Source organism: Taudactylus pleione, unplaced genomic scaffold, assembly GCF_031769625.1.
Source record: "Taudactylus pleione unplaced genomic scaffold, aTauple2 ptg000248l, whole genome shotgun sequence".
Classification (NCBI taxonomy): domain Eukaryota; kingdom Metazoa; phylum Chordata; class Amphibia; order Anura; family Myobatrachidae; genus Taudactylus; species Taudactylus pleione.
The window spans coordinates 4,406,710-4,425,000 of NW_028284650.1; the positions used below are offsets into that span (position 1 = coordinate 4,406,710).

Sequence of the window (18,291 nt, forward strand, 5' to 3'; positions counted from 1 at the left end):
AAATTTCCAAATGTTCTATCAATATTGTAAGTAACAGAATAGAGGCTTGGAGATTGCAATGTACCTCTATCAGGGCAAAAAGCATGAAACACAAAATAAAAAATTGTTGTAAATGTGATAAGTGATTTGAACACACCTTTGCCATTAATTAAGGTCTAAAATCCATTGGCGGTAAGATTTCTGAGGACAAAGTTTTGACTATGACCATGAAAAATGATTTCTATTAACTATTTTATATAAATAGGGTCCATCTTGGACAAATTATTTGATATCTTTTCTGATATTGCTGGTCTGAAATCTATTAGTGGTCACGTGAGTTATGAAAGCTTATTTTGAAAAAAAAAAAGCAGAATACTCCACTCAACAAGAAAGGTAAAATTTGAATGCAGTCAAGTTTGTTAGACAAAGTGCTGCATCTCTTATGGAGCGTACACACGGTCAGATTTGTCAGACTTGTCAGATTTGTCAGATGAACGACTGAACGACTAAACGATTTGAACGATTTGACCAAAGTTTTGAACGATTTGAACGATTTGAACGATTGAACGATTTTTGACTGCATTAAAATGAATGGAATCGTCCAAGTCTGACTGCAAACCCATCAGATGTCAGATATCGTTATCTGACAAACGGGAACGCGCATCGTTGATCGTCCATCGTTCAGGCATGTCAGATATGAACGATTTTCCTTCAGATATGAACGACTGAACGATTTTTAAATCGTTATCGTCCATATCTGAAGAAAAAATCTGATCGTGTGTATGCACCATTAGATTGCAATGCCATGCTCTCAAAACAAACATCAATAAAAATGCCCTGTGTGAGGATTGAACTCATGACCTTCAGATTATGAGACTGACGCGCTACCTACTGCGCTAACAAGGCTCCTGCCTTATTTACTTCATTTTTGACATGGTGGGATTATTTTTGTTTAACAAAATAATGTCAGTGAAATGTTTTTTTTTTATATTATATGAAACAGTGAAGGACACAATCGACATCTTCCCATATGGTCTAGCGGTTAGGATTCCTGGTTTTCACTCAGGCGGCCCGGGTTCGACTCCCGGTATGGGAATACAACCTTATTGCTGTTTTAAGACAGATTCAAAAACAGAGGACCAAAAGATAATAATTGCAGCCAAGTGTTTCCTTCTGTCTGATTGGTACCTGATGTGGTCCCAATTGCACATGTGTGTTGCTTCTTCCAGTTATGACAATATTTATGCCATTATCATTTGTCTTTAACTGAAGACAGGTAAAATTTAAGATGTCCTGAATCTTTGTGAGAAATGGAATTGTGGCTCTTTGATTGCATTGCAAAGCTCTGAGGGAATAAAATCACAAAGAAGACTAGAACAATGCCTTGTGCTCCACTTTCTTCTGTATTGATTCCAATTCTGAGAAATAAATTATCACAATTCCCACTATTCTTGCTCTGAAATCATTCAGAAATAAACAAAAGATTGAGGGCACATGTCATCTTAGAAACAGAAAACTCCACCAATTCTTAGAGGAAAAATTTCCAAATGTTCTATCAATATTATAAGTAACAGAATAGAGGCTTGGAGATTGCAATGTACCTCTATCAGGGCAAAAAGCATGAAACACAAAATAAAAAATTGTTGTAAATGTGATAAGTGATTTGAACACACCTTTGCCATTAATTAAGGTCTAAAATCCATTGGCGGTAAGATTTCTGAGGACAAAGTTTTGACTATGACCATGAAAAATGATTTCTATTAACTATTTTATATAAATAGGGTCCATCTTGGACAAATTATTTGATATCTTTTCTGATATTGCTGGTCTGAAATCTATTAGTGGTCACGTGAGTTATGAAAGCTTATTTTGAAAAAAAAAAAACAGAATACTCCACTCAACAAGAAAGGTAAAATTTGAATGCAGTCAAGTTTGTTAGACAAAGTGCTGCATCTTTTAGATTGCAATGCCATGCTCTCAAAACAAACATCAATAAAAATGCCCTGTGTGAGGATTGAACTCACGACCTTCAGATTATGAGACTGACGCGCTACCTACTGCGCTAACAAGGCTCCTGCCTTATTTACTTCATTTTTGACATGGTGGGATTATTTTTGTTTAACAAAATAATGTCAGTGAAATGTTTTTTTTTTATATTATATGAAACAGTGAAGGACACAATCGACATCTTCCCATATGGTCTAGCGGTTAGGATTCCTGGTTTTCACCCAGGCGGCCCGGGTTCGACTCCCGGTATGGGAATACAACCTTATTGCTGTTTTAAGACAGATTCAAAAACAGAGGACCAAAAGATAATAATTGCAGCCAAGTGTTTCCTTCTGTCTGATTGGTACCTGATGTGGTCCCAATTGCACATGTGTGTTGCTTCTTCCAGTTATGACAATATTTATGCCATTATCATTTGTCTTTAACTGAAGACAGGTAAAATTTAAGATGTCCTGAATCTTTGTGAGAAATGGAATTGTGGCTCTTTGATTGCATTGCAAAGCTCTGAGGGAATAAAATCACAAAGAAGACTAGAACAATGCCTTGTGCTCCACTTTCTTCTGTATTGATTCCAATTCTGAGAAATAAATTATCACAATTCCCACTATTCTTGCTCTGAAATCATTCAGAAATAAACAAAAGATTGAGGGCACATGTCATCTTAGAAACAGAAAACTCCACCAATTCTTAGAGGAAAAATTTCCAAATGTTCTATCAATATTGTAAGTAACAGAATAGAGGCTTGGAGATTGCAATGTACCTCTATCAGGGCAAAAAGCATGAAACACAAAATAAAAAATTGTTGTAAATGTGATAAGTGATTTGAACACACCTTTGCCATTAATTAAGGTCTAAAATCCATTGGCGGTAAGATTTCTGAGGACAAAGTTTTGACTATGACCATGAAAAATGATTTCTATTAACTATTTTATATAAATAGGGTCCATCTTGGACAAATTATTTGATATCTTTTCTGATATTGCTGGTCTGAAATCTATTAGTGGTCACGTGAGTTATGAAAGCTTATTTTGAAAAAAAAAAAACAGAATACTCCACTCAACAAGAAAGGTAAAATTTGAATGCAGTCAAGTTTGTTAGACAAAGTGCTGCATCTCTTATGGAGCGTACACACGGTCAGATTTGTCAGACTTGTCAGATTTGTCAGATGAACGACTGAACGACTAAACGATTTGAACGATTTGACCAAAGTTTTGAACGATTTGAACGATTGAACGATTTTTGACTGCATTAAAATGAATGGAATCGTCCAAGTCTGACTGCAAACCCATCAGATGTCAGATATCGTTATCTGACAAACGGGAACGCGCATCGTTGATCGTCCATCGTTCAGGCATGTCAGATATGAACGATTTTCCTTCAGATATGAACGACTGAACGATTTTTAAATCGTTATCGTCCATATCTGAAGAAAAAATCTGATCGTGTGTATGCACCATTAGATTGCAATGCCATGCTCTCAAAACAAACATCAATAAAAATGCCCTGTGTGAGGATTGAACTCACGACCTTCAGATTATGAGACTGATGCGCTACCTACTGCGCTAACAAGGCTCCCGCCTTATTTACTTCATTTTTGACATGGTGGGATTATTTTTGTTTAACAAAATAATGTCAGTGAAATGTTTTTTTTTTATATTATATGAAACAGTGAAGGACGCAATCAACATCTTCCCATATGGTCTAGCGGTTAGGATTCCTGGTTTTCACCCAGGCGGCCCGGGTTCGACTCCCGGTATGGGAATACAACCTTATTGCTGTTTTAAGACAGATTCAAAAACAGAGGACCAAAAGATAATAATTGCAGCCAAGTGTTTCCTTCTGTCTGATTGGTACCTGATGTGGTCCCAATTGCACATGTGTGTTGCTTCTTCCAGTTATGACAATATTTATGCCATTATCATTTGTCTTTAACTGAAGACAGGTAAAATTTAAGATGTCCTGAATCTTTGTGAGAAATGGAATTGTGGCTCTTTGATTGCATTGCAAAGCTCTGAGGGAATAAAATCACAAAGAAGACTAGAACAATGCCTTGTGCTCCACTTTCTTCTGTATTGATTCCAATTCTGAGAAATAAATTATCACAATTCCCACTATTCTTGCTCTGAAATCATTCAGAAATAAACAAAAGATTGAGGGCACATGTCATCTTAGAAACAGAAAACTCCACCAATTCTTAGAGGAAAAATTTCCAAATGTTCTATCAATATTATAAGTAACAGAATAGAGGCTTGGAGATTGCAATGTACCTCTATCAGGGCAAAAAGCATGAAACACAAAATAAAAAATTGTTGTAAATGTGATAAGTGATTTGAACACACCTTTGCCATTAATTAAGGTCTAAAATCCATTGGCGGTAAGATTTCTGAGGACAAAGTTTTGACTATGACCATGAAAAATGATTTCTATTAACTATTTTATATAAATAGGGTCCATCTTGGACAAATTATTTGATATCTTTTCTGATATTGCTGGTCTGAAATCTATTAGTGGTCACGTGAGTTATGAAAGCTTATTTTGAAAAAAAAAAAACAGAATACTCCACTCAACAAGAAAGGTAAAATTTGAATGCAGTCAAGTTTGTTAGACAAAGTGCTGCATCTCTTATGGAGCGTACACACGGTCAGATTTGTCAGACTTGTCAGATTTGTCAGATGAACGACTGAACGACTAAACGATTTGAACGATTTGAACGATTTGACCAAAGTTTTGAACGATTTGAACGATTGAACGATTTTTGACTGCATTAAAATGAATGGAATCGTCCAAGTCTGACTGCAAACCCATCAGATGTCAGATATCGTTATCTGACAAACGGGAACGCGCATCGTTGATCGTCCATCGTTCAGGCATGTCAGATATGAACGATTTTCCTTCAGATATGAACGACTGAACGATTTTTAAATCGTTATCGTCCATATCTGAAGAAAAAATCTGATCGTGTGTATGCACCATTAGATTGCAATGCCATGCTCTCAAAACAAACATCAATAAAAATGCCCTGTGTGAGGATTGAACTCACGACCTTCAGATTATGAGACTGACGCGCTACCTACTGCGCTAACAAGGCTCCCGCCTTATTTACTTCATTTTTGACATGGTGGGATTATTTTTGTTTAACAAAATAATGTCAGTGAAATGTTTTTTTTTTATATTATATGAAACAGTGAAGGACGCAATCAACATCTTCCCATATGGTCTAGCGGTTAGGATTCCTGGTTTTCACCCAGGCGGCCCGGGTTCGACTCCCGGTATGGGAATACAACCTTATTGCTGTTTTAAGACAGATTCAAAAACAGAGGACCAAAAGATAATAATTGCAGCCAAGTGTTTCCTTCTGTCTGATTGGTACCTGATGTGGTCCCAATTGCACATGTGTGTTGCTTCTTCCAGTTATGACAATATTTATGCCATTATCATTTGTCTTTAACTGAAGACAGGTAAAATTTAAGATGTCCTGAATCTTTGTGAGAAATGGAATTGTGGCTCTTTGATTGCATTGCAAAGCTCTGAGGGAATAAAATCACAAAGAAGACTAGAACAATGCCTTGTGCTCCACTTTCTTCTGTATTGATTCCAATTCTGAGAAATAAATTATCACAATTCCCACTATTCTTGCTCTGAAATCATTCAGAAATAAACAAAAGATTGAGGGCACATGTCATCTTAGAAACAGAAAACTCCACCAATTCTTAGAGGAAAAATTTCCAAATGTTCTATCAATATTGTAAGTAACAGAATAGAGGCTTGGAGATTGCAATGTACCTCTATCAGGGCAAAAAGCATGAAACACAAAATAAAAAATTGTTGTAAATGTGATAAGTGATTTGAACACACCTTTGCCATTAATTAAGGTCTAAAATCCATTGGCGGTAAGATTTCTGAGGACAAAGTTTTGACTATGACCATGAAAAATGATTTCTATTAACTATTTTATATAAATAGGGTCCATCTTGGACAAATTATTTGATATCTTTTCTGATATTGCTGGTCTGAAATCTATTAGTGGTCACGTGAGTTATGAAAGCTTATTTTGAAAAAAAAAAACAGAATACTCCACTCAACAAGAAAGGTAAAATTTGAATGCAGTCAAGTTTGTTAGACAAAGTGCTGCATCTTTTAGATTGCAATGCCATGCTCTCAAAACAAACATCAATAAAAATGCCCTGTGTGAGGATTGAACTCACGACCTTCAGATTATGAGACTGACGCGCTACCTACTGCGCTAACAAGGCTCCTGCCTTATTTACTTCATTTTTGACATGGTGGGATTATTTTTGTTTAACAAAATAATGTCAGTGAAATGTTTTTTTTTTATATTATATGAAACAGTGAAGGACACAATCGACATCTTCCCATATGGTCTAGCGGTTAGGATTCCTGGTTTTCACCCAGGCGGCCCGGGTTCGACTCCCGGTATGGGAATACAACCTTATTGCTGTTTTAAGACAGATTCAAAAACAGAGGACCAAAAGATAATAATTGCAGCCAAGTGTTTCCTTCTGTCTGATTGGTACCTGATGTGGTCCCAATTGCACATGTGTGTTGCTTCTTCCAGTTATGACAATATTTATGCCATTATCATTTGTCTTTAACTGAAGACAGGTAAAATTTAAGATGTCCTGAATCTTTGTGAGAAATGGAATTGTGGCTCTTTGATTGCATTGCAAAGCTCTGAGGGAATAAAATCACAAAGAAGACTAGAACAATGCCTTGTGCTCCACTTTCTTCTGTATTGATTCCAATTCTGAGAAATAAATTATCACAATTCCCACTATTCTTGCTCTGAAATCATTCAGAAATAAACAAAAGATTGAGGGCACATGTCATCTTAGAAACAGAAAACTCCACCAATTCTTAGAGGAAAAATTTCCAAATGTTCTATCAATATTGTAAGTAACAGAATAGAGGCTTGGAGATTGCAATGTACCTCTATCAGGGCAAAAAGCATGAAACACAAAATAAAAAATTGTTGTAAATGTGATAAGTGATTTGAACACACCTTTGCCATTAATTAAGGTCTAAAATCCATTGGCGGTAAGATTTCTGAGGACAAAGTTTTGACTATGACCATGAAAAATGATTTCTATTAACTATTTTATATAAATAGGGTCCATCTTGGACAAATTATTTGATATCTTTTCTGATATTGCTGGTCTGAAATCTATTAGTGGTCACGTGAGTTATGAAAGCTTATTTTGAAAAAAAAAAAACAGAATACTCCACTCAACAAGAAAGGTAAAATTTGAATGCAGTCAAGTTTGTTAGACAAAGTGCTGCATCTCTTATGGAGCGTACACACGGTCAGATTTGTCAGACTTGTCAGATTTGTCAGATGAACGACTGAACGACTAAACGATTTGAACGATTTGACCAAAGTTTTGAACGATTTGAACGATTGAACGATTTTTGACTGCATTAAAATGAATGGAATCGTCCAAGTCTGACTGCAAACCCATCAGATGTCAGATATCGTTATCTGACAAACGGGAACGCGCATCGTTGATCGTCCATCGTTCAGGCATGTCAGATATGAACGATTTTCCTTCAGATATGAACGACTGAACGATTTTTAAATCGTTATCGTCCATATCTGAAGAAAAAATCTGATCGTGTGTATGCACCATTAGATTGCAATGCCATGCTCTCAAAACAAACATCAATAAAAATGCCCTGTGTGAGGATTGAACTCACGACCTTCAGATTATGAGACTGACGCGCTACCTACTGCGCTAACAAGGCTCCTGCCTTATTTACTTCATTTTTGAAATGGTGGGATTATTTTTGTTTAACAAAATAATGTCAGTGAAATGTTTTTTTTTTATATTATATGAAACAGTGAAGGACACAATCGACATCTTCCCATATGGTCTAGCGGTTAGGATTCCTGGTTTTCACCCAGGCGGCCCGGGTTCGACTCCCGGTATGGGAATACAACCTTATTGCTGTTTTAAGACAGATTCAAAAACAGAGGACCAAAAGATAATAATTGCAGCCAAGTGTTTCCTTCTGTCTGATTGGTACCTGATGTGGTCCCAATTGCACATGTGTGTTGCTTCTTCCAGTTATGACAATATTTATGCCATTATCATTTGTCTTTAACTGAAGACAGGTAAAATTTAAGATGTCCTGAATCTTTGTGAGAAATGGAATTGTGGCTCTTTGATTGCATTGCAAAGCTCTGAGGGAATAAAATCACAAAGAAGACTAGAACAATGCCTTGTGCTCCACTTTCTTCTGTATTGATTCCAATTCTGAGAAATAAATTATCACAATTCCCACTATTCTTGCTCTGAAATCATTCAGAAATAAACAAAAGATTGAGGGCACATGTCATCTTAGAAACAGAAAACTCCACCAATTCTTAGAGGAAAAATTTCCAAATGTTCTATCAATATTGTAAGTAACAGAATAGAGGCTTGGAGATTGCAATGTACCTCTATCAGGGCAAAAAGCATGAAACACAAAATAAAAAATTGTTGTAAATGTGATAAGTGATTTGAACACACCTTTGCCATTAATTAAGGTCTAAAATCCATTGGCGGTAAGATTTCTGAGGACAAAGTTTTGACTATGACCATGAAAAATGATTTCTATTAACTATTTTATATAAATAGGGTCCATCTTGGACAAATTATTTGATATCTTTTCTGATATTGCTGGTCTGAAATCTATTAGTGGTCACGTGAGTTATGAAAGCTTATTTTGAAAAAAAAAAAACAGAATACTCCACTCAACAAGAAAGGTAAAATTTGAATGCAGTCAAGTTTGTTAGACAAAGTGCTGCATCTCTTATGGAGCGTACACACGGTCAGATTTGTCAGACTTGTCAGATTTGTCAGATGAACGACTGAACGACTAAACGATTTGAACGATTTGAACGATTTGACCAAAGTTTTGAACGATTTGAACGATTGAACGATTTTTGACTGCATTAAAATGAATGGAATCGTCCAAGTCTGACTGCAAACCCATCAGATGTCACATATCGTTATCTGACAAACGGGAACGCGCATCGTTGATCGTCCATCGTTCAGGCATGTCAGATATGAACGATTTTCCTTCAGATATGAACGACTGAACGATTTTTAAATCGTTATCGTCCATATCTGAAGAAAAAATCTGATCGTGTGTATGCACCATTAGATTGCAATGCCATGCTCTCAAAACAAACATCAATAAAAATGCCCTGTGTGAGGATTGAACTCACGACCTTCAGATTATGAGACTGACGCGCTACCTACTGCGCTAACAAGGCTCCCGCCTTATTTACTTCATTTTTGACATGGTGGGATTATTTTTGTTTAACAAAATAATGTCAGTGAAATGTTTTTTTTTTATATTATATGAAACAGTGAAGGACGCAATCAACATCTTCCCATATGGTCTAGCGGTTAGGATTCCTGGTTTTCACCCAGGCGGCCCGGGTTCGACTCCCGGTATGGGAATACAACCTTATTGCTGTTTTAAGACAGATTCAAAAACAGAGGACCAAAAGATAATAATTGCAGCCAAGTGTTTCCTTCTGTCTGATTGGTACCTGATGTGGTCCCAATTGCACATGTGTGTTGCTTCTTCCAGTTATGACAATATTTATGCCATTATCATTTGTCTTTAACTGAAGACAGGTAAAATTTAAGATGTCCTGAATCTTTGTGAGAAATGGAATTGTGGCTCTTTGATTGCATTGCAAAGCTCTGAGGGAATAAAATCACAAAGAAGACTAGAACAATGCCTTGTGCTCCACTTTCTTCTGTATTGATTCCAATTCTGAGAAATAAATTATCACAATTCCCACTATTCTTGCTCTGAAATCATTCAGAAATAAACAAAAGATTGAGGGCACATGTCATCTTAGAAACAGAAAACTCCACCAATTCTTAGAGGAAAAATTTCCAAATGTTCTATCAATATTGTAAGTAACAGAATAGAGGCTTGGAGATTGCAATGTACCTCTATCAGGGCAAAAAGCATGAAACACAAAATAAAAAATTGTTGTAAATGTGATAAGTGATTTGAACACACCTTTGCCATTAATTAAGGTCTAAAATCCATTGGCGGTAAGATTTCTGAGGACAAAGTTTTGACTATGACCATGAAAAATGATTTCTATTAACTATTTTATATAAATAGGGTCCATCTTGGACAAATTATTTGATATCTTTTCTGATATTGCTGGTCTGAAATCTATTAGTGGTCACGTGAGTTATGAAAGCTTATTTTGAAAAAAAAAAAACAGAATACTCCACTCAACAAGAAAGGTAAAATTTGAATGCAGTCAAGTTTGTTAGACAAAGTGCTGCATCTCTTATGGAGCGTACACACGGTCAGATTTGTCAGACTTGTCAGATTTGTCAGATGAACGACTGAACGACTAAACGATTTGAACGATTTGACCAAAGTTTTGAACGATTTGAACGATTGAACGATTTTTGACTGCATTAAAATGAATGGAATCGTCCAAGTCTGACTGCAAACCCATCAGATGTCAGATATCGTTATCTGACAAACGGGAACGCGCATCGTTGATCGTCCATCGTTCAGGCATGTCAGATATGAACGATTTTCCTTCAGATATGAACGACTGAACGATTTTTAAATCGTTATCGTCCATATCTGAAGAAAAAATCTGATCGTGTGTATGCACCATTAGATTGCAATGCCATGCTCTCAAAACAAACATCAATAAAAATGCCCTGTGTGAGGATTGAACTCACGACCTTCAGATTATGAGACTGACGCGCTACCTACTGCGCTAACAAGGCTCCTGCCTTATTTACTTCATTTTTGAAATGGTGGGATTATTTTTGTTTAACAAAATAATGTCAGTGAAATGTTTTTTTTTTATATTATATGAAACAGTGAAGGACACAATCGACATCTTCCCATATGGTCTAGCGGTTAGGATTCCTGGTTTTCACCCAGGCGGCCCGGGTTCGACTCCCGGTATGGGAATACAACCTTATTGCTGTTTTAAGACAGATTCAAAAACAGAGGACCAAAAGATAATAATTGCAGCCAAGTGTTTCCTTCTGTCTGATTGGTACCTGATGTGGTCCCAATTGCACATGTGTGTTGCTTCTTCCAGTTATGACAATATTTATGCCATTATCATTTGTCTTTAACTGAAGACAGGTAAAATTTAAGATGTCCTGAATCTTTGTGAGAAATGGAATTGTGGCTCTTTGATTGCATTGCAAAGCTCTGAGGGAATAAAATCACAAAGAAGACTAGAACAATGCCTTGTGCTCCACTTTCTTCTGTATTGATTCCAATTCTGAGAAATAAATTATCACAATTCCCACTATTCTTGCTCTGAAATCATTCAGAAATAAACAAAAGATTGAGGGCACATGTCATCTTAGAAACAGAAAACTCCACCAATTCTTAGAGGAAAAATTTCCAAATGTTCTATCAATATTGTAAGTAACAGAATAGAGGCTTGGAGATTGCAATGTACCTCTATCAGGGCAAAAAGCATGAAACACAAAATAAAAAATTGTTGTAAATGTGATAAGTGATTTGAACACACCTTTGCCATTAATTAAGGTCTAAAATCCATTGGCGGTAAGATTTCTGAGGACAAAGTTTTGACTATGACCATGAAAAATGATTTCTATTAACTATTTTATATAAATAGGGTCCATCTTGGACAAATTATTTGATATCTTTTCTGATATTGCTGGTCTGAAATCTATTAGTGGTCACGTGAGTTATGAAAGCTTATTTTGAAAAAAAAAAAACAGAATACTCCACTCAACAAGAAAGGTAAAATTTGAATGCAGTCAAGTTTGTTAGACAAAGTGCTGCATCTCTTATGGAGCGTACACACGGTCAGATTTGTCAGACTTGTCAGATTTGTCAGATGAACGACTGAACGACTAAACGATTTGAACGATTTGAACGATTTGACCAAAGTTTTGAACGATTTGAACGATTGAACGATTTTTGACTGCATTAAAATGAATGGAATCGTCCAAGTCTGACTGCAAACCCATCAGATGTCACATATCGTTATCTGACAAACGGGAACGCGCATCGTTGATCGTCCATCGTTCAGGCATGTCAGATATGAACGATTTTCCTTCAGATATGAACGACTGAACGATTTTTAAATCGTTATCGTCCATATCTGAAGAAAAAATCTGATCGTGTGTATGCACCATTAGATTGCAATGCCATGCTCTCAAAACAAACATCAATAAAAATGCCCTGTGTGAGGATTGAACTCACGACCTTCAGATTATGAGACTGACGCGCTACCTACTGCGCTAACAAGGCTCCCGCCTTATTTACTTCATTTTTGACATGGTGGGATTATTTTTGTTTAACAAAATAATGTCAGTGAAATGTTTTTTTTTTATATTATATGAAACAGTGAAGGACGCAATCAACATCTTCCCATATGGTCTAGCGGTTAGGATTCCTGGTTTTCACCCAGGCGGCCCGGGTTCGACTCCCGGTATGGGAATACAACCTTATTGCTGTTTTAAGACAGATTCAAAAACAGAGGACCAAAAGATAATAATTGCAGCCAAGTGTTTCCTTCTGTCTGATTGGTACCTGATGTGGTCCCAATTGCACATGTGTGTTGCTTCTTCCAGTTATGACAATATTTATGCCATTATCATTTGTCTTTAACTGAAGACAGGTAAAATTTAAGATGTCCTGAATCTTTGTGAGAAATGGAATTGTGGCTCTTTGATTGCATTGCAAAGCTCTGAGGGAATAAAATCACAAAGAAGACTAGAACAATGCCTTGTGCTCCACTTTCTTCTGTATTGATTCCAATTCTGAGAAATAAATTATCACAATTCCCACTATTCTTGCTCTGAAATCATTCAGAAATAAACAAAAGATTGAGGGCACATGTCATCTTAGAAACAGAAAACTCCACCAATTCTTAGAGGAAAAATTTCCAAATGTTCTATCAATATTGTAAGTAACAGAATAGAGGCTTGGAGATTGCAATGTACCTCTATCAGGGCAAAAAGCATGAAACACAAAATAAAAAATTGTTGTAAATGTGATAAGTGATTTGAACACACCTTTGCCATTAATTAAGGTCTAAAATCCATTGGCGGTAAGATTTCTGAGGACAAAGTTTTGACTATGACCATGAAAAATGATTTCTATTAACTATTTTATATAAATAGGGTCCATCTTGGACAAATTATTTGATATCTTTTCTGATATTGCTGGTCTGAAATCTATTAGTGGTCACGTGAGTTATGAAAGCTTATTTTGAAAAAAAAAAACAGAATACTCCACTCAACAAGAAAGGTAAAATTTGAATGCAGTCAAGTTTGTTAGACAAAGTGCTGCATCTTTTAGATTGCAATGCCATGCTCTCAAAACAAACATCAATAAAAATGCCCTGTGTGAGGATTGAACTCACGACCTTCAGATTATGAGACTGACGCGCTACCTACTGCGCTAACAAGGCTCCTGCCTTATTTACTTCATTTTTGACATGGTGGGATTATTTTTGTTTAACAAAATAATGTCAGTGAAATGTTTTTTTTTTATATTATATGAAACAGTGAAGGACACAATCGACATCTTCCCATATGGTCTAGCGGTTAGGATTCCTGGTTTTCACCCAGGCGGCCCGGGTTCGACTCCCGGTATGGGAATACAACCTTATTGCTGTTTTAAGACAGATTCAAAAACAGAGGACCAAAAGATAATAATTGCAGCCAAGTGTTTCCTTCTGTCTGATTGGTACCTGATGTGGTCCCAATTGCACATGTGTGTTGCTTCTTCCAGTTATGACAATATTTATGCCATTATCATTTGTCTTTAACTGAAGACAGGTAAAATTTAAGATGTCCTGAATCTTTGTGAGAAATGGAATTGTGGCTCTTTGATTGCATTGCAAAGCTCTGAGGGAATAAAATCACAAAGAAGACTAGAACAATGCCTTGTGCTCCACTTTCTTCTGTATTGATTCCAATTCTGAGAAATAAATTATCACAATTCCCACTATTCTTGCTCTGAAATCATTCAGAAATAAACAAAAGATTGAGGGCACATGTCATCTTAGAAACAGAAAACTCCACCAATTCTTAGAGGAAAAATTTCCAAATGTTCTATCAATATTGTAAGTAACAGAATAGAGGCTTGGAGATTGCAATGTACCTCTATCAGGGCAAAAAGCATGAAACACAAAATAAAAAATTGTTGTAAATGTGATAAGTGATTTGAACACACCTTTGCCATTAATTAAGGTCTAAAATCCATTGGCGGTAAGATTTCTGAGGACAAAGTTTTGACTATGACCATGAAAAATGATTTCTATTAACTATTTTATATAAATAGGGTCCATCTTGGACAAATTATTTGATATCTTTTCTGATATTGCTGGTCTGAAATCTATTAGTGGTCACGTGAGTTATGAAAGCTTATTTTGAAAAAAAAAAAACAGAATACTCCACTCAACAAGAAAGGTAAAATTTGAATGCAGTCAAGTTTGTTAGACAAAGTGCTGCATCTCTTATGGAGCGTACACACGGTCAGATTTGTCAGACTTGTCAGATTTGTCAGATGAACGACTGAACGACTAAACGATTTGAACGATTTGAACGATTTGACCAAAGTTTTGAACGATTTGAACGATTGAACGATTTTTGACTGCATTAAAATGAATGGAATCGTCCAAGTCTGACTGCAAACCCATCAGATGTCACATATCGTTATCTGACAAACGGGAACGCGCATCGTTGATCGTCCATCGTTCAGGCATGTCAGATATGAACGATTTTCCTTCAGATATGAACGACTGAACGATTTTTAAATCGTTATCGTCCATATCTGAAGAAAAAATCTGATCGTGTGTATGCACCATTAGATTGCAATGCCATGCTCTCAAAACAAACATCAATAAAAATGCCCTGTGTGAGGATTGAACTCACGACCTTCAGATTATGAGACTGACGCGCTACCTACTGCGCTAACAAGGCTCCCGCCTTATTTACTTCATTTTTGACATGGTGGGATTATTTTTGTTTAACAAAATAATGTCAGTGAAATGTTTTTTTTTTATATTATATGAAACAGTGAAGGACGCAATCAACATCTTCCCATATGGTCTAGCGGTTAGGATTCCTGGTTTTCACCCAGGCGGCCCGGGTTCGACTCCCGGTATGGGAATACAACCTTATTGCTGTTTTAAGACAGATTCAAAAACAGAGGACCAAAAGATAATAATTGCAGCCAAGTGTTTCCTTCTGTCTGATTGGTACCTGATGTGGTCCCAATTGCACATGTGTGTTGCTTCTTCCAGTTATGACAATATTTATGCCATTATCATTTGTCTTTAACTGAAGACAGGTAAAATTTAAGATGTCCTGAATCTTTGTGAGAAATGGAATTGTGGCTCTTTGATTGCATTGCAAAGCTCTGAGGGAATAAAATCACAAAGAAGACTAGAACAATGCCTTGTGCTCCACTTTCTTCTGTATTGATTCCAATTCTGAGAAATAAATTATCACAATTCCCACTATTCTTGCTCTGAAATCATTCAGAAATAAACAAAAGATTGAGGGCACATGTCATCTTAGAAACAGAAAACTCCACCAATTCTTAGAGGAAAAATTTCCAAATGTTCTATCAATATTGTAAGTAACAGAATAGAGGCTTGGAGATTGCAATGTACCTCTATCAGGGCAAAAAGCATGAAACACAAAATAAAAAATTGTTGTAAATGTGATAAGTGATTTGAACACACCTTTGCCATTAATTAAGGTCTAAAATCCATTGGCGGTAAGATTTCTGAGGACAAAGTTTTGACTATGACCATGAAAAATGATTTCTATTAACTATTTTATATAAATAGGGTCCATCTTGGACAAATTATTTGATATCTTTTCTGATATTGCTGGTCTGAAATCTATTAGTGGTCACGTGAGTTATGAAAGCTTATTTTGAAAAAAAAAAACAGAATACTCCACTCAACAAGAAAGGTAAAATTTGAATGCAGTCAAGTTTGTTAGACAAAGTGCTGCATCTTTTAGATTGCAATGCCATGCTCTCAAAACAAACATCAATAAAAATGCCCTGTGTGAGGATTGAACTCACGACCTTCAGATTATGAGACTGACGCGCTACCTACTGCGCTAACAAGGCTCCTGCCTTATTTACTTCATTTTTGACATGGTGGGATTATTTTTGTTTAACAAAATAATGTCAGTGAAATGTTTTTTTTTTATATTATATGAAACAGTGAAGGACACAATCGACATCTTCCCATATGGTCTAGCGGTTAGGATTCCTGGTTTTCACCCAGGCGGCCCGGGTTCGACTCCCGGTATGGGAATACAACCTTATTGCTGTTTTAAGACAGATTCAAAAACAGAGGACCAAAAGATAATAATTGCAGCCAAGTGTTTCCTTCTGTCTGATTGGTACCTGATGTGGTCCCAATTGCACATGTGTGTTGCTTCTTCCAGTTATGACAATATTTATGCCATTATCATTTGTCTTTAACTGAAGACAGGTAAAATTTAAGATGTCCTGAATCTTTGTGAGAAATGGAATTGTGGCTCTTTGATTGCATTGCAAAGCTCTGAGGGAATAAAATCACAAAGAAGACTAGAACAATGCCTTGTGCTCCACTTTCTTCTGTATTGATTCCAATTCTGAGAAATAAATTATCACAATTCCCACTATTCTTGCTCTGAAATCATTCAGAAATAAACAAAAGATTGAGGGCACATGTCATCTTAGAAACAGAAAACTCCACCAATTCTTAGAGGAAAAATTTCCAAATGTTCTATCAATATTGTAAGTAACAGAATAGAGGCTTGGAGATTGCAATGTACCTCTATCAGGGCAAAAAGCATGAAACACAAAATAAAAAATTGTTGTAAATGTGATAAGTGATTTGAACACACCTTTGCCATTAATTAAGGTCTAAAATCCATTGGCGGTAAGATTTCTGAGGACAAAGTTTTGACTATGACCATGAAAAATGATTTCTATTAACTATTTTATATAAATAGGGTCCATCTTGGACAAATTATTTGATATCTTTTCTGATATTGCTGGTCTGAAATCTATTAGTGGTCACGTGAGTTATGAAAGCTTATTTTGAAAAAAAAAAAACAGAATACTCCACTCAACAAGAAAGGTAAAATTTGAATGCAGTCAAGTTTGTTAGACAAAGTGCTGCATCTCTTATGGAGCGTACACACGGTCAGATTTGTCAGACTTGTCAGATTTGTCAGATGAACGACTGAACGACTAAACGATTTGAACGATTTGAACGATTTGACCAAAGTTTTGAACGATTTGAACGATTGAACGATTTTTGACTGCATTAAAATGAATGGAATCGTCCAAGTCTGACTGCAAACCCATCAGATGTCACATATCGTTATCTGACAAACGGGAACGCGCATCGTTGATCGTCCATCGTTCAGGCATGTCAGATATGAACGATTTTCCTTCAGATATGAACGACTGAACGATTTTTAAATCGTTATCGTCCATATCTGAAGAAAAAATCTGATCGTGTGTATGCACCATTAGATTGCAATGCCATGCTCTCAAAACAAACATCAATAAAAATGCCCTGTGTGAGGATTGAACTCACGACCTTCAGATTATGAGACTGACGCGCTACCTACTGCGCTAACAAGGCTCCCGCCTTATTTACTTCATTTTTGACATGGTGGGATTATTTTTGTTTAACAAAATAATGTCAGTGAAATGTTTTTTTTTTATATTATATGAAACAGTGAAGGACGCAATCAACATCTTCCCATATGGTCTAGCGGTTAGGATTCCTGGTTTTCACCCAGGCGGCCCGGGTTCGACTCCCGGTATGGGAATACAACCTTATTGCTGTTTTAAGACAGATTCAAAAACAGAGGACCAAAAGATAATAATTGCAGCCAAGTGTTTCCTTCTGTCTGATTGGTACCTGATGTGGTCCCAATTGCACATGTGTGTTGCTTCTTCCAGTTATGACAATATTTATGCCATTATCATTTGTCTTTAACTGAAGACAGGTAAAATTTAAGATGTCCTGAATCTTTGTGAGAAATGGAATTGTGGCTCTTTGATTGCATTGCAAAGCTCTGAGGGAATAAAATCACAAAGAAGACTAGAACAATGCCTTGTGCTCCACTTTCTTCTGTATTGATTCCAATTCTGAGAAATAAATTATCACAATTCCCACTATTCTTGCTCTGAAATCATTCAGAAATAAACAAAAGATTGAGGGCACATGTCATCTTAGAAACAGAAAACTCCACCAATTCTTAGAGGAAAAATTTCCAAATG

At 36.2% G+C, this 18,291-nt stretch overlaps 26 non-coding genes across 26 annotated transcripts; 13 read left to right on the forward strand and 13 right to left on the reverse strand.

Moving 5' to 3' along the window:
• Positions 1–812: 812 nt before the first annotated feature.
• Positions 813–885, reverse strand: TRNAM-CAU (transfer RNA methionine (anticodon CAU)). The gene has a single exon. It is a non-coding gene; the product is annotated as a tRNA-Met (tRNA).
• Positions 886–1,003: 118 nt separating this feature from the next.
• Positions 1,004–1,075, forward strand: TRNAE-UUC (transfer RNA glutamic acid (anticodon UUC)). The gene has a single exon. It is a non-coding gene; the product is annotated as a tRNA-Glu (tRNA).
• A 903-nt stretch (positions 1,076–1,978) lies between these two features.
• TRNAM-CAU (transfer RNA methionine (anticodon CAU)) lies at positions 1,979–2,051 on the reverse strand. Its single transcript has one exon. It is a non-coding gene; the product is annotated as a tRNA-Met (tRNA).
• Positions 2,052–2,169: 118 nt separating this feature from the next.
• Positions 2,170–2,241, forward strand: TRNAE-UUC (transfer RNA glutamic acid (anticodon UUC)). The gene has a single exon. It is a non-coding gene; the product is annotated as a tRNA-Glu (tRNA).
• A 1,244-nt stretch (positions 2,242–3,485) lies between these two features.
• TRNAM-CAU (transfer RNA methionine (anticodon CAU)) lies at positions 3,486–3,558 on the reverse strand. Its single transcript has one exon. It is a non-coding gene; the product is annotated as a tRNA-Met (tRNA).
• A 118-nt stretch (positions 3,559–3,676) lies between these two features.
• TRNAE-UUC (transfer RNA glutamic acid (anticodon UUC)) lies at positions 3,677–3,748 on the forward strand. The gene has a single exon. It is a non-coding gene; the product is annotated as a tRNA-Glu (tRNA).
• Positions 3,749–5,001: 1,253 nt separating this feature from the next.
• Positions 5,002–5,074, reverse strand: TRNAM-CAU (transfer RNA methionine (anticodon CAU)). Its single transcript has one exon. It is a non-coding gene; the product is annotated as a tRNA-Met (tRNA).
• A 118-nt stretch (positions 5,075–5,192) lies between these two features.
• On the forward strand, positions 5,193–5,264 carry TRNAE-UUC (transfer RNA glutamic acid (anticodon UUC)). The gene has a single exon. It is a non-coding gene; the product is annotated as a tRNA-Glu (tRNA).
• Positions 5,265–6,166: 902 nt separating this feature from the next.
• TRNAM-CAU (transfer RNA methionine (anticodon CAU)) lies at positions 6,167–6,239 on the reverse strand. The gene has a single exon. It is a non-coding gene; the product is annotated as a tRNA-Met (tRNA).
• Positions 6,240–6,357: 118 nt separating this feature from the next.
• On the forward strand, positions 6,358–6,429 carry TRNAE-UUC (transfer RNA glutamic acid (anticodon UUC)). Its single transcript has one exon. It is a non-coding gene; the product is annotated as a tRNA-Glu (tRNA).
• A 1,244-nt stretch (positions 6,430–7,673) lies between these two features.
• TRNAM-CAU (transfer RNA methionine (anticodon CAU)) lies at positions 7,674–7,746 on the reverse strand. Its single transcript has one exon. It is a non-coding gene; the product is annotated as a tRNA-Met (tRNA).
• Positions 7,747–7,864: 118 nt separating this feature from the next.
• TRNAE-UUC (transfer RNA glutamic acid (anticodon UUC)) lies at positions 7,865–7,936 on the forward strand. Its single transcript has one exon. It is a non-coding gene; the product is annotated as a tRNA-Glu (tRNA).
• Positions 7,937–9,189: 1,253 nt separating this feature from the next.
• On the reverse strand, positions 9,190–9,262 carry TRNAM-CAU (transfer RNA methionine (anticodon CAU)). Its single transcript has one exon. It is a non-coding gene; the product is annotated as a tRNA-Met (tRNA).
• A 118-nt stretch (positions 9,263–9,380) lies between these two features.
• On the forward strand, positions 9,381–9,452 carry TRNAE-UUC (transfer RNA glutamic acid (anticodon UUC)). The gene has a single exon. It is a non-coding gene; the product is annotated as a tRNA-Glu (tRNA).
• A 1,244-nt stretch (positions 9,453–10,696) lies between these two features.
• TRNAM-CAU (transfer RNA methionine (anticodon CAU)) lies at positions 10,697–10,769 on the reverse strand. The gene has a single exon. It is a non-coding gene; the product is annotated as a tRNA-Met (tRNA).
• Positions 10,770–10,887: 118 nt separating this feature from the next.
• Positions 10,888–10,959, forward strand: TRNAE-UUC (transfer RNA glutamic acid (anticodon UUC)). The gene has a single exon. It is a non-coding gene; the product is annotated as a tRNA-Glu (tRNA).
• A 1,253-nt stretch (positions 10,960–12,212) lies between these two features.
• Positions 12,213–12,285, reverse strand: TRNAM-CAU (transfer RNA methionine (anticodon CAU)). Its single transcript has one exon. It is a non-coding gene; the product is annotated as a tRNA-Met (tRNA).
• A 118-nt stretch (positions 12,286–12,403) lies between these two features.
• TRNAE-UUC (transfer RNA glutamic acid (anticodon UUC)) lies at positions 12,404–12,475 on the forward strand. Its single transcript has one exon. It is a non-coding gene; the product is annotated as a tRNA-Glu (tRNA).
• Positions 12,476–13,377: 902 nt separating this feature from the next.
• TRNAM-CAU (transfer RNA methionine (anticodon CAU)) lies at positions 13,378–13,450 on the reverse strand. Its single transcript has one exon. It is a non-coding gene; the product is annotated as a tRNA-Met (tRNA).
• Positions 13,451–13,568: 118 nt separating this feature from the next.
• On the forward strand, positions 13,569–13,640 carry TRNAE-UUC (transfer RNA glutamic acid (anticodon UUC)). Its single transcript has one exon. It is a non-coding gene; the product is annotated as a tRNA-Glu (tRNA).
• Positions 13,641–14,893: 1,253 nt separating this feature from the next.
• TRNAM-CAU (transfer RNA methionine (anticodon CAU)) lies at positions 14,894–14,966 on the reverse strand. Its single transcript has one exon. It is a non-coding gene; the product is annotated as a tRNA-Met (tRNA).
• Positions 14,967–15,084: 118 nt separating this feature from the next.
• TRNAE-UUC (transfer RNA glutamic acid (anticodon UUC)) lies at positions 15,085–15,156 on the forward strand. The gene has a single exon. It is a non-coding gene; the product is annotated as a tRNA-Glu (tRNA).
• A 902-nt stretch (positions 15,157–16,058) lies between these two features.
• Positions 16,059–16,131, reverse strand: TRNAM-CAU (transfer RNA methionine (anticodon CAU)). Its single transcript has one exon. It is a non-coding gene; the product is annotated as a tRNA-Met (tRNA).
• A 118-nt stretch (positions 16,132–16,249) lies between these two features.
• Positions 16,250–16,321, forward strand: TRNAE-UUC (transfer RNA glutamic acid (anticodon UUC)). Its single transcript has one exon. It is a non-coding gene; the product is annotated as a tRNA-Glu (tRNA).
• A 1,253-nt stretch (positions 16,322–17,574) lies between these two features.
• On the reverse strand, positions 17,575–17,647 carry TRNAM-CAU (transfer RNA methionine (anticodon CAU)). Its single transcript has one exon. It is a non-coding gene; the product is annotated as a tRNA-Met (tRNA).
• Positions 17,648–17,765: 118 nt separating this feature from the next.
• On the forward strand, positions 17,766–17,837 carry TRNAE-UUC (transfer RNA glutamic acid (anticodon UUC)). Its single transcript has one exon. It is a non-coding gene; the product is annotated as a tRNA-Glu (tRNA).
• Positions 17,838–18,291: the final 454 nt, after the last annotated feature.